General features: G+C 39.1%; 1 long non-coding RNA gene across 1 annotated transcript; it reads left to right on the top strand.

Moving 5' to 3' along the window:
• The first annotated feature begins 1,166 nt into the window (after window positions 1-1,166).
• Window positions 1,167-7,410, top strand: LOC131238551 (uncharacterized). Its single transcript, XR_009167914.1, has 4 exons — window positions 1,167-1,233; window positions 6,769-6,843; window positions 7,016-7,132; window positions 7,263-7,410. It is a non-coding gene; the product is annotated as an uncharacterized LOC131238551 (long non-coding RNA).
• Window positions 7,411-15,170: the final 7,760 nt, after the last annotated feature.

Raw genomic sequence — 15,170 nt, 5'->3', positions numbered from 1 at the left:
CCATGCCCAAGAGACGATGTCCTAATTTCACAATCTCAAAGCATGAAAAGGAAATACTCAAAGCTATTGCAGATCTATTGTAATTTAAGTCACAACAAACCATTAAAATCTGAAATTATTCCTTAAATACACTATTAAAAAAATGAGCAAAGGCTATGGACCATGGTAGTTTTTTACTACGGACATAAACCATAGCTAGCTTACTCCGGCTTAAAATTGTAGCTAAAAGCTAACACCCAGCACCATTGCTACAGCATCTTACAGCCCCTTAAGGGACTCTACGAGGCCCATTACAATGTGTATCCTCCATTTAATATGTCTATCCATTTTGATAGATTATTTTAGGGCAAGAGCCCAAAAAAGGAGGTAGATCGAAGCCTCAAGTGGACCACACTATAGGAAACAGTGGAGATTAAATACATACCATTGATCGATGGAGTGGTTCAATTGGACGTTTGATTTGCCACATTTTTAGAGTCATTCTCTATGTAAAAAAATCAAAATGAATGGATGGAGTGGATATACCAAATACATCACGGTGGGCCCCGCAAAGCTCTTGAAAGGACCGTCTACCTCCAGCTCGTAAGAGGCCGTGTGATTGTTGAAGACCGTTAAAGGTTACGAACCAAGATACGTTTTAGCTACGGACTAAAGCCATAGCAGTAAAAAATGTGGAACTTCTTGTTTGCGGGTCCCTTTTCTCCTTCCCCCTCTTGTGAAAAAATGAAGTCCCTCTTTGCACCCTCTCTCTCATGGGAAAAAACCCAAACCCTCTTTTCACCCTCTCTCTCATGAGAAAAGCCCAAACCCTCTTTTCACCCTCTCTCTCGATCTCCTGAACTATCTCTCACGAACACTCCCCTCTCACAAACCCCTCTTTTCACCCTAATCATCCCCTCTCTCTCAATATCATGAAGCCTCCCCTCTCTCACGCCATCATCCGTGTCCTCGCTACTCGATCGTTTCCCGTTTAGGTATGCAAGACCGCTTATCTTCCTTTTTCTCTTTTGAATATTCACATTTCTCTCTTTCTGTTTTATGGAATCAGATTGGGGGTTTGAGGGGGTATTGATTAGATTGATTGGGTTTGAGCGGGTTCAAAGATTAGGGGTTTGTGCAGATGCTTGTGGCATTGAGCATGAATTTCGCCGTGATCAAATTTAGTTGGCCCATGGTGGGAGAGGTGACAAAGCTGGTCCTTCGACATGGCCAGAGGTTGAAGGGCCACTAGAGGTAAGACCATCTATGAGTTGGAACCGAAATCAATGAATGGGTGGCCCCAGCTTCCTGTGGTGGACGGGATGTCCTTTGTCCGTCTCACTAGTTGTTAGCTGTATAAGCCAGATTTTTTTTTGCTTCAAAAGAACAGAAATACTGGCTTTACAAAGCCTTTACACAACTTAGAAAAAAAAAACTGATTCTTTAGAAGAGAGGAGTGACTAAAATAGAACCTTTTTCTTTTTTTAAAAATCTATTTTACTGTTGCTGCAAACTTCACACTTGTTTCTTCACTTGTTGCTATTTTTCTTGCCGCTACACAATTGCTTCTTACGTCAAATGGATACACAATTGCCTTTTTGTAGGCATTTGCATCAACTGTCCATTGTTGTGCATTGGAAGATCAACAGTCACCTAACTCCAACACTCCCCTTCAAACCAAAACATGCTTTATTCCTTGCATTGATCTAAGTTTCTTGAATGTCTTAGTCAGCAATGCTTTGGTGAAGATGTCCACCACTTGTTCAATGGTATGACAATACTCTACCTTCACTGATTTCTACTTGATCTCTCATGAAATAATACCTTGTATCAATGTGCTTGCTCCTCTCATGTTGCATTGGATTTTTGGCAAGCTCAATTTTTGACTTATTGTCCACGTATATGACAGTGCATTCTTCCTGCGGATGCTTCAGCTCATTTAACATATTCCTTAACCATATTGCCTCACATATAGTGGATGAAGCTGCTATATATTTGGCTTCACATATGGACAACACTACTGTACTCTGCTTCTTTGAGTTCCATGTGAATGCTGCCGATCCAATATAGAAAGCATAGCATATGTTACTCTTTCTTTTGTCTTTGTCACGACCCCAATCACTATTACAGTATCCATACAGAATCGCCTCATCATTGTATGGATAAAAGAGACCAAATTCAATAGTCCCTTTGATATACCTCAGGATTCTTTTTGCAGCTAGCTAGTGTGACTCTTTTGGCGCTTCTATATACCGGCTTAGAAGCCCAACACTATATATAATATCTGGCCTAGTGATTGTGAGGTACCTTAGGCTTCCGATCAGGCTCTTGAAGAAAGTTGAGTTGACATTTCTTCCTTCACCATCTTTTTTGAGCTTTAGGCCTATTACAACAGGTGTATTCATGGCTTTACAGTTAGTCATCCAAAATTTTTCAAGAAGTTCTTTTGTATATTTCTTCTGTGATATATAGGTGCCGTCGACTTATTGCTTCACTTCGATGCCCAAGAAGAAGGACATCAATCTACTATCATTTATCTCGAACTCATTGAACATATCATGTTTTAATTCTTTAAGCATTGCTAAGCTGTTTTCAGTAAACAGCAGATCATCAACATATAAACAAGCTATAAGCATAACATCATGTGCATTCTTCTTTATGTAGACAGCATGCTCATACGGACATTTGACGAAACCATTCTCTTGAAGATAGCCGTCCATCTGTGCATTCCAAGCTCGAGGGGCTTGCCTCAACTCATATAGGGCTTTCTTCAGCCAATATACCTTGTGTTCCTCCCCTTACATGACGAAGCCTTCAGGCTAGTTAACATAGACTTCTTCTTCGAGTACTCCATTTAAGAATACAGATTTCACATCTAGTTGGTAGATCATCCAACTGTGATGAGCTGCAAGGGAGATAATCATCCTCATATTATCAAGGCGAGCAACTAGGGCGAAAACTTCTTCATAGTCTACCCCATATATCTGTTTGTAGAATTTTACTATGAGCCTTACCTTATATCGTTCAATCTTACCATCGACATTCTACTTGATTTTATACACCCATTTGAGACCAATGGTCCTCTAGCCTTTTGGGTGTGAGATTAACTCCCATGTGTGATTCTTCTCGATGGCATGGATCTCTTCTTCCATAGCCTTTCTCCAACATTCTTCATTCATGGCCTCCTCAAATGTGAGAGGCTCATGGTCTGCATACAGGCAGAGCAAATTCACTTCCTTAGTTTCTACGTAGATGTCATTGAGGCTTCTCATTTTGATAGGAGCCAAAGGTGAAGGAGAATTGGATGAAGATGTGATGACTGAATTTTGATTTAACAATGTACTTTCAGGGGAGATGGAACATACTCCCGAACTTCTATGATCTAGAGTGGGTGATGTGGGTGCCTGCACTTGATTCATATGCCTCTCTTCTTCATATTCTTCAACCTCGACCTGACTTTCTTTGGCTGAATCTTCCTAGTTTCACTTTCAGGCTTCTTCTTCACAAAATACCACATCTCTACTTACCACCACCTTATTAGTTACTGGGTTGTAGAGCTTATATGCCTCTGATTCTTTGTTGTAGCCGATAAAGATGCACTTCTCACCACGATCATCAAGTTTCTTCATTCTTTCTTCGGGAACTTGAGCATAAGAGACACACCCAAAGATCTTAAGGTGTGCCACTCTTGGCTTATATCTACTCCATGCTTCCTATGATGTATTAAATCCAATACTCTTGGTCGAACACCTATTGAGCAGATAGGCAGTACATACAACTGCCTCTGCCCAGAAATTCTTTGACAGACTTTTCTCCTTCAGCATGGTCCTCATCATGTCGAGGATAGTGCGGTTCTTCCGTTCTGCAATTTCATTTTGTTGTGGTGTATATGCTACAGTGTGTTGTTGCTTAAAGTCATGTTCCATGCAATATTCTTGAAAAAAAAATTGAGGTGTACTCCTCATCTCTGTCAGATCTAAGAGTTTTGATTTTAAGACCACTTTTTTTTTTCCAATAAGGGCCTTAAAATTTTTAAAATAATAAAAGCAGTAGAATTCTCTTTCATTACATACACCCATAATTTTCTACTAAAATTGTTAATGGAGGTAATAAAGTATTTATTAGCTCCAAGAGAGATTGGCTCCAATGGTCCACAGATATCGGTGCGAACCAACTGCAATAGTTCTCTTGCTTTTTAAGATACTCCACTCGGAAAGGAGTTCCTTTCTTGTTTCCCAAGTGTGCACGCCTCACACACTTGTTCTAGAGCTTTAATGGTAGGCAAGTCATACACCACGCTTGATGATGATAAAAGTTTCAGGCCACTAAAATTTAGATGGCCAAAGAAAATAGCCACATCCAAGAATTATTCTTTGCTTGTCCATAAAAACACTTCAAGAGCATTGTGTTTGTATGGAGCGGAAACATACTATTCTTCACCATCTAGACTTTTGCAATTAAACGTCCATGCATCTCTTATGGAAAAAGAGGAATTCTCCATGTGTATGATATACCCTTCTTTGAGGAGTTGTCCGAGACTCAGTATATTACTTTTTATGTTGGGCACGTAGTACACATTGGAGATGTAGTTTGGAACACCATTCTTCTAAAAGATTTTGATTTTACCTTTACCTTTCACCGGCATCTTTGACAAGTCACCAAATGTCACTTCACCATGAACTCCTTCTGTGAGTTCCTCAATTAGGCCTTTGGTCCCGCACATATGATTGCTTGCACCTGTGTCGAGATACCATATATCTGGTTGATCACAACCTTTCTCTTATGCAAGGAGCATTATGGAGTCTTCTTGGTCATGATTCAATGCTTCAGCATAGTTGGATCGTTCATCATGATCCACTGGCTTGCTCCAACAATCCGAGGCATAATGGCCGAATTTGTTGCAATTCTGGCATTTAATATTTCTCATATTTTCGCGATCGCGTGCGGATCAGCCTCTACCATGGAAATTGGTAAATTTTTGTTAATTTTATGGATTGCTTGGATTATATCCATGCCCTTTTCCTCTTGCATGATTGTTAGTGTCACGGCCCCCATGATGTGGATATCTACCTCTTTGTTCATTTAGAGTCAGCTTAAACTCTAAGACATGTTCAAGCATCATTCTTGCATTCTTTTACATTCGTTGCTCATACACTTGCAACAATCCCATCAACTCTTCAATGGACAATTTTTCCAAGTCCGTTGATTCTTCGATCGCCATAATCATGTGCTCAAACTTGATTGTGAGAGATCACAGTGCCTTTTCAATGACACGTATGTCTTCAACTTTTTCACCATTTCTTTTTTAAATTGTTAATAATAACAAGTAGACGTAATAAGTAGTCAGAGATACTTTCACCTTCCTTCATGTGCACCGCTTCGAACTCGGCTCTTAGTGTTTAAAGGTGAACCCGCCTCACTTACTTCATGTGCACCACTTCAAACTCGGCTCTTAGTGTTTGAAGTTGAACCCGCTTCACTCGATCAACACCTTTGAAGATGGTACTAAGGGTATCCCAAGCTTGCTTGCTTGATGTCGCTTTAGCAATCTTTTCAAAGATTGATTCATCTAACCCTTGATAGAGGAGGAACAAAGCCTTGTTGTCTCTCTTCCTTTGCTTGTTTAGAGCAGTCTTTTCTCGTGGTGAAGGTGGCTTCTTCCTCCGTAGTGGGTTCTACATACCCATTGGTGTCTATCTCCCATAGTTTTTGCGACCCGAACAACGGCTTCATTTGGATGCACCAATTTTCATAGTTGTCCTTTGACAACTTAGGAACATGTGGTTGGTTTGTGATGGCCATTTTTACACCAACAAATTCTATGGGTTAGACAAATTGGCTTTACTAGGCCTCAAGATGACCTAAATTTTTATATATTTTTTTTTTTTGAAAAAAAATGGCTGATTTTTTTGGAGAAGGAGAAAGGGATGGATTAAAAATCTGATTTCTTTTAAACAGATTTTTTTTTCTTTGGCTGAAAAAAATGTTGAAATCTGATTTTTTTTTTTTTTTAACAAATTTTTCTTGGCTGAAAAAACTACTGGAAACTTCTTCTAGAAAAAGAACTTGGCTCTGATACCAGTTTGTTGGTTGTATAAGCCAAATTTGTTTTGCTTTAAAAGATTAGAAATATTGGCTTTACAAAGCCTTAACACAACTTGGAAAAAACCGATTCTTTAGAAGAGAGAAAAGACTAAAACAGAACCTTCTTCTTCTTCTTTTTTTTTTAAAAAAATAAAAAATAAAATTGTTTTACTGTTGCTGTAAACTTCACACTTGCTTCTTCACTTGCTGCTGTTTTTCTTGCTACTGCACAATTGCTTCTTACATCAACCGGATACACAAGTACCCTTTTATAGGCATTTGCATCAACTGTGAAATGACTACTATACCCCTTTTAGGAGTTTCCAATATTTAATGTTTCTAAAAATTTACACAGCCTTTGCATTTTTCCAAAACACCATCGTGGGAACCGTTGTTGTGCATAAGAAGATCAACAGTCAGCTGGAAACTAGGTTTTGGGTTTGCAACTCCAACACTAGTGAGATGACAATAAAGCCTTCATGTTCTACCTCATTCGCGACCTTGGATGGAAAGAGCAGACAGTCCCTTATGATGTTGTTCTGTTCTCTCTGCCGCCCCACCCAACACTTACATGTTTGCCATAGAAGCCCTGCCAACTGTGAATTTGGCAGTGCACTCAAGCACACCCAAAATAACCTTTTGATTCCATGTATGATATATATGATGATCACTATTCAATATTTTGATTGTGTTGTGGTTTTTTAGGTCGTATTGTTCGAGGGTTGGATGCTTGGTTTCAAACCTCTACCAAACGAAGTCGTCAAAGTAATTGACCCACAGGTTAGCCCTTGAAAAACGGATCCAAAGCTCACATCTATTTTATATTGCATGTGCTTGGTTAGTGTATTTTTGCAAAATGCATGTTTATTGTTAGTTATCAGTTTGGTTTTTATGCTTGTTTATTGTTAGTTAATTAGATTCGTTTTTACTCATATCATACTTCATATTCTAGCTGGAGATCATAAACAAAAAACTTGAAACTTATTATGATGCATGAGATAAGTTCGTATAGTCGGGGATAATTATCAAGATCAAGGACCCAAGCTGCGTCTTTCAGTAGCGGTTGCAGGTTTGTAACATTTTCATGAATGAAAGTTCTGACTGGGAAAAAAATCCTATATTTTTCCTTCCTGCATCAAGACAATCATCATTCTCATGGCTGCATTTTTTAAAACTTTGTCGCCTGTATGACTTCGCAGGCTAAGGTTGATATGAGGGCAGAGGGCAAACCTGGTATGTCTGATGAAGAGGTATGTTTCTTCATCCAACATTTTCTTCTATCTTCTTGTAATCTTGCCTCGTATCCCCTAATTATCTATACTTGGGCTCATGTAATTACCATTCTTCCTACAAATGGACGATTTTAACTTAGACCTCTCTATTTAAATAATAAGGTTTGAAAACTTGAAACCCAATTTGTCACTTGAGAAGTCCAGTCAACTCAAAACCTAATCGAGTCCTCAATCAAGATTTTCTGGGCGAATTGAGTTGACCGAGTGATATTTTTGAATGCCCTATTAAGATTCTCAACAAGTGTCCAAGGACATGCCATATACTGCAAAAAGTGAGAACAGTGATATCTTGGCCGAATTTTTGCCAAGTGACCCATCTATAATTTTCCTAATAATTTGTAACATATACCTTTTACTTTTGCTCCTATTATTTTAACATTGCCCCTGTTGGTACCAAAAGAAGTTATTTTGGCACTCCATTTTACTGATCATACATCTTTTCCTTTATGTCGAGGAGAACCATGGAAGGTAATTGGCTTTTCAATTTCTGAGTAGTGTATGTTTGTGGTGCTTTAAGCATTCCTTTTGATATGTCATTAAAAGAGTTGAGCATCAAATTATGGGAACACTAGGAATCAGAAGTGGGCCCATTAGGGCCTGTTTGGGACATGGGAATAGGTGGTATGGAATTGCACTTGTTCCGTCCAAATTCTATCCGGTGTTTGTAAATGACCAAAGGATTGGATGAATACAAGTATCATATCATCCAGTCTCAAGAGTAGAAACTGTAGGATTTCTGGTGGAGATACACTGCAACTTTTGCAATTAGAATCCATTATTCCAATAGGCCTTGAGAACTCAACAATCAAACTACCATTCTACAATTTGGGTTTTTGATTTGTTGGGATTGTGTATTTGTTATTAGTGGTTGGTTTATATATATATATAATTTGCAAATGCGAATTCTTTGTGATTTTTAAATTTCCAGATTGCAGGGTGTATGGTTGCTCTACTGGTAGTGGTGGCTACTCTACTAGCAACAGTGGCCATTCTATTTTGTGATTTTGACCATATCATTAATGTCTTGTTTTTTATTCTGCTTTTGCTTCCTGTACTTACTTTGAACAGGTCATCAGTGGACTAAGGAAAAATATTTGTTTCTTGCAGTTCTGGTACTACACAGGGAAAGCCCAATTTTGTTCCATTTATTGAGGAATTGATGAAATTGATGACGTAGATATTTCATGCCCTATGCTTTCAGAAACAGGTAAATGAGATTTGAGACTCTTGTTTCAATTTTGGAAAATTTCTTGCCTCAATTCGTTGATGGTGTGCTTCCTATCGATTTGGATCTCACAGTTGTTCTTTGGCTGTTTCATCAATCAAAGATATGTTATCTCAGAAAAGATTTCCACTACAGAATTTAGCACTTTCTATAATTTCTGTTTGGGTTCCTCATAAAATAGAGCTTTTCCAGTATCATGGAGATTTCTTAATTTCTGTTTGATATATTTGGGTTTCTCATAAAATGCATGCCAGCACTAAATAAACAAGTAACTGATATGTTTGAATCCAGATTGCCTCTTCTGCTTGTAAGAGAAGCTTCCTGTGTGATGCCTATGACAAAATAAACAAGCAGCAAGCGAGTCAGAAACTCCGTGCCAATATCCCAAGTTTTTTTTTTCTTTTTCATTGAACTGTCAGCATATGTGGTCCCACCCATTAGACGAGTGGACCAGCCTAGTCTTCTGACTATAAATAAGGACACATCAGAGATGGATTGGATCATACTTGGCAAAACAATGGCTACAAATAAGGACACATCAGAGATGGATTGGATCATGCGATCAGTGTGTTTTTACATGGTATCCTATAAAATGTGCAAATCTTAGTAGATAGTTTAGATCAATTGATTTGGATCAAGTGACAGGTGCAATTAGGAGCACTATAACTTACAATACTAAAAGAGCACTGGAGCATTTCTCTCTAATTATTGCTGATAAAAATAGGTTCGATGTTGGATTGATTTAAGATCCATGACTCAATGGATACCTCTTCATCTTTTTCAAACCTAAACCACTTTTGCCTTTTCCATCCCCTAGGGAAAAGGCTTAAAGAACTCATGTTCTCTTATTGCTTATCGTACTACAGTACAGGAGGATTACACATATAGGGCTGAGTGAAGCAGTAGAAGTGGCCGAGAAGGTTCAGTCAGCTAGGAAGCCAAAGTTAGATACTTAATCCAACTAAATGTTGGTTTTTTCTATATGAGTCTGTTTTGATTAATTTGTTGAAAAGATGAATTCCAATCTTTGTGTTAGTCTGCTAATCAAGCGACATAAATTTTATAAAATAGTTTTTTAGCTTATATAACTTGAAATAGCTAGGAATTAGGATGAAAATTGAGAGTAGTATTTTAGGAGCTTACCATTCTCCAACTGCCATAATAATGGCAAAAAATTCATAGCTGACCATTCTCAAACTGCCAGAATAATGGCCAGAAAGTCATAGTTAACTATTCTCAAACTGCCAGGATAATGGCCAGAAATTCATTCTCATGTAATCTAAAAAAGAAACCGCTCTGTAGTGTGAAAATTTGGAGTCCTGATCCTATTGATTGGGATGGTGAATCATGATAATTGGCACTTGTGATGTTCTTTGACGTACTATGTTTTAGAAATTTTGAGATTGTGGGTCATTTGAGGACTCTGCGAAGCCCGTACATGGTTTTAAGGCAACTCCTGCACATGACAAACTGAAGATTGGCTTGGATCTCATGCTAATGTGCCATGTTGCACGTGTGCAATGAATTGCTTGTTCAATCTCTCTCGATATGAATTATCTCCACGTCTCAGTGGAGTTCTATTCTTTTGCAAATCATAAAAACAATAAAATTGTTGCAGATGACAGATTTTATAAGTTTTATCTAACAATATCCATTGAATTATTATTATTATTATTATTATTATTATTAAATTTTATTTTCCTTTTCTGAAAGGCAGAGAATTATATTACGAAAAGGTCTAAAGGCAAAGAACACAAGAGAAAACAAAAGATAAAAACATGACAACCATCTTAATGAGACTGCTATTGAGGGATGAAACATAGGTATGATCTAGTATGAAATTCTTGTACCTTACAATGGTTTCGACAAGAAACGATTGCGTTTGATTTAGAGGATTTATTCAATGATAAACAAAGAAATAATGAGAGAACAATGATCATAAGATATGTATTCATTCTGAGTTCATTTACATCCTCAGATTCCCTTGATTCTAAAAATAGAGTACAATCAATCAACGCAATGAATGAAATAGAAGATAGCCCACTAGCAATTTTGGCAGCATTTCGACATGATTGATGTTCATTGCCAAGGCGGAAAGGTTGTGCGACTTGAAACCATTGATCTGACCATGTGATAGGTTCTGATCATCCTTCCAGTCACACAGACGACTATCTTTCTCCTGAAACTTCTTTTTCTGTACTTCATATATCCTTCATTTTTCTCTAAAGGTGGAGCGCACATATCTTAAAATGTGGAACAGTGATCCCTTAAAATGTGGAGTGGCGATCCCTTGAAATGTGGAGCGGCGATCATCCCTTGAAATGTGGAGCGACAATTATCCCTTGGAATGTGGAGCGGTGATCATCCCTTAAAATGTGGAGCGGTGATCATCCCTTAAAATGTGGAGCGACGATCATCCCTTGAAATGTGGAACGGTGATCATCCCTTACTGTAACGTCTCAGAAAAATTTATACAAATACCCGAGTATCACCTCTGGCAGAAATCACTAAGGATCGAATTCTTTAGAAATTAGACAAAAATTAGTTAAGTACTAAGTTAAATTAATTGGGGAATTATCTTGAACCACTATCTATACGAACCATAAGACCCAAAACTAATAGAATCGCCAATACAACATTACCTAGAAACCTAGGATCAATCTCAAAACCCAGTTGCTCTTAGGAACACATTGAAACTCTGTATTGGGCCTATATCGCGCATCGAAAGTCCAGTGATTGCGAAACTATAAGGTTATGACCACCTTACTGGGCATGATAGCCATCACGAGAATCAAGTTCAAATAGTATCCAAAAATGCACAACTTGAGCCTGGAGCAAAGTGTGTGAGAAATGTGAATATCTTTATAAAATAAACTCAAACTTAAGTGAATTGGGCCATTTGCTTGCAGGCCAAATTTAAGGTTTCAGACTGTCAGATTCTGACCCAATTACACCCTTAGATCAGGGAAATTTCTCTGCACCCATTGGTTACTTGTGACCCTGATTGAGAGACGATGACCGTCAAACTGAAATAGGTCCTCCACGATTGATCCACTAATCTAATCGGACCAAAATCTGAACCTGACTTAGATCCATGGTCAGCGAACTTTCTCCAGACCGTATGCGAGCGATGGACCTCCAGATTAGCTTCGTTGGCCTGAAACAGCCATCCTTTGGCTATACCCTAAGTATATCATGGCCCTGAGGCCATTGACACCACTTCTGGGCGTATATAAGGGCCTTAACCCACCCCTCTCTCATTCTATACGAATTTTCCTAACCTTGGGAGAGAGAAGAAGGAAAAGAGGATAAAAGAATGAGGAGAAGTGTGAGAGATCCGTGGATTGTTGCTGGGATTCACACCCACTACTCCACGTACCGAATCTCCTCTCCCATGTCGGTACACCATCAAATCCAACTCCATTTTTGGGTAAGAAATCCTAACCCTAATCTGTCATAGGAATCTGAATAGAGAAACCGGTGAAATAGCTAACCTATTTCAATGTTTAGGTAGCCGTTGTGCCGTAGACAAGGACGTGGTGTATGAACCGAGTTTGTAACGAGCATACCGACGAAAGGTACAGACTATAAATGTTTAGGTTATGGTGTTCAAGGCCTTCAATGTCATCAATGATTTTATGTCTGAATTGATTGCTGCCATGTGATCTTAGTTACGACATTTTCAATATATCATGTATGTGTAAACTAGGTTGTACACTAAATGCATTCCATGTGTTTGTTGAAATGTTTGAATGAATATGAAATTATGATTCGTGCTTGCCATGATTATTATTTGAGAATACATGATTGTTGCATGTATGACAACTCCTTTGAGAAATGGTTTGCCCTAATATAGGTTGTAACTGATTTACTTCATGTATGTAGTAATGAGTAGTCTACGTGTTTGATAAAATGCCTGAATGAGAAATTGTTTGATGTATTTCAGTTAATAAGGGTGTTGAGATAGGATTCTCAATCACCTCACCTATAGTTACAGCTTCCTTCATGTAACCTACCTAGCTACTACGTGACTTATGGATGAAATACATATGAATGATAACATACTCACTATGTGTGTTAAAATGCTCAAATGAGATTTATATTTGAATTGGTTGTTAAATACTGTTTTGATGATCACATATGAATGCCTATTGTATTTGAGTATGATTAGGACTACTACGTAGTCCAGGCAATTGGTAACGGTTTCCGATCAAGTGGCCGAACTAGTCTCACCACAACGGATACGTTCGGTGAATCCGAGTCGTATGGTGATTATCGACAGTGGTTAGGCCATGAGAAGTGAGTATGCGCTTCATGTCGATTAATTTAGTGTGTGCTTATACCAATCGAACTTGTCAAGTAGCCCAATTAGCCTAATATGTGTTTACCATGTATGGATGCTACTACTTGAATCTAAGGTACCAATTACCAATGGAAAGCCCGTTCCAACCTTGGTACCATGATCTGCTAAGACTCATGAGCCGGACATGGTGGTGTATGGGACATCATGGTATAGCTGTTGGCCTACACTGGGGTGACGAGCCTTCCCATAGTGACTAATGAGCAATCCAAACTCGTGAGCCGAATGTGGTGGTGTATGGGACACTGTATTCGAGTTGTTGGCCTACGTTAAGGTGACGAGCCTTTTCATAGTGACCTCGAGTATAAAATAGGTCAACACTCAGGTGACGAGCCTCCCGTAGCGACCTGAACTTGCCTATCCACTGCTTTTTAAATCAGGGGTGATGTTGCCGTATAACTTGCCTATCGTATGTGATTAATTAGGATTGATGACCCTAGATGGATCATTGTTTGGGTAAATGATATAAAGGGAGGTAACTTAGCTTCCCGAATCCATTGTATGAATAAGCCTAATCAAGAACTCAGCTAACATGACCATCCACCGCATTGCATGTGCCTTTGGCGTGGAAGAGCATAGTGGGAGTAGCATGTGCGACCGTGAGATGGTGTCGCTGAGGGAGTGTAGGCGTGGGCATGCATCATTATAGCATATCATTCCTGCATTAACAAGAGTACTTAGGACATGAGTGTTGTACTGCTTTGTCATTACTGCTTGATTGAATTGATAACATGTTAACCTTTGCCTTATAGTGCCACTGAGTTGATCACTCACTCCCACTCTGGGACGGTGTTTTAAAACACCTACCAGACTCTATTATAGATGCAGGTGATGAGGATGTATATGTAGCGGAGTTGGACTTCGTAGATGAGGAGGAAGAGTTCTCCTATATGCAACTATCAGGTGGGTCTATGTAGACCATGTACTGATCGATGAGATTACAGGGATATAAATTAGCTGGACATTACACTTTGTCATTTTGTATATTTTGGAACAAACATGTATATATTCAGCCTGGTGACATGATCATACTCTGGGGGTTTATAACCAGTTATATACTTTATATATCTATCACAGTCTTCCGCTTGCTTAATTCAATCATCTTTGGAGTATGATATGCTAATTTAGTGTAATCCCATTCATGTTTACTGTGCTAATACGGACAACATTTAATCATTATTATCTATGCTGCACAAGTGATGTGACGGATCTCGGGAGTTGAGCCTTTGCTCGGCCCCCGATTTTTAAGGCATTACACTTAAAATGTGGAGCAGTCATCATCCCTTAAAATGTGGAGCCGTCATCATCCCTTAAAATGTGGAGTGGCGACCATTCCTTAAAATGTGGAGCAGTCATCATCCCTTGAAATGTGGAGTGGCGATGCTTGCATCAGGACAAGTTCCCATGGATAATGGTGCAAGAGGCTTTCTTAAAGACATGTTCCCATAGATAATGGCAAGAAAGCCATGCATTTAGACATGAATCCATACAAAATGGCACAAAAGCCATGCTTCAAGACATGTTTCCTTATCAAGTGGCGCAAGAGGCTTTCACTTGGACAAATTTCCTTATCAAGTGGCGCATGAGGCTTGCACTTGGACAAATTTCCTTATCAAGTGGCGCAAGAGCCAGGCTTTAAGACAACAAAAGCATGCCTTCAAAACATCAGGGAGAGAGAAATGGCGCATGGAGGAGAGCTTTAAGACATGCTCCTCATGAAGTGGCGCACAAGTCATGTTTCTCTTGAGATTGCGCACAATTGTGCAACACCTCTTTCCCACTTTAATTGCACGTGGTCGCGCGAAGGGCTGGCTTTAAGACAACCTCCACAAGAGGCGGCGCAAAAGCTTTGTATTTGGACAAAGTTCCATAGAGAGTGACGCAACTCCTTTTCTTTGTCCTGAGGTTGCACGTAATTGCACAACACCTCCACAAATGGTGGTGCAAAATACATTCTTCATTAAGACAAGAGTCCAAAAGCACTCCTTGAGAAGTGGCGCAATAGCCATTTCTCTCTTTTGAGTCTTTCCATTGCGCGAGGTCGTGGAAGGCCTCTTTCCTTCTCTTTCATTGCGCGAGGTCGCACAAGGCCTCTCGCTTTCCTTCTCTCTCTCTCTCTCTCTCTCTCCTCTCTCTCTCTCTTATCTTCCTTCTTGTCCCCCTTCCTTCTCTTTCACTGCGCAAGGCCTCTCTCGCTCGCTCTCTCTCTTTCTCTCTCTCTCTTTTCTTC

Source organism: Magnolia sinica, chromosome 3 (genome assembly GCF_029962835.1).
Source record: "Magnolia sinica isolate HGM2019 chromosome 3, MsV1, whole genome shotgun sequence".
Lineage (NCBI taxonomy): Eukaryota > Viridiplantae > Streptophyta > Magnoliopsida > Magnoliales > Magnoliaceae > Magnolia > Magnolia sinica.
This window is presented reverse-complemented; position numbering and strand designations above follow the sequence as displayed.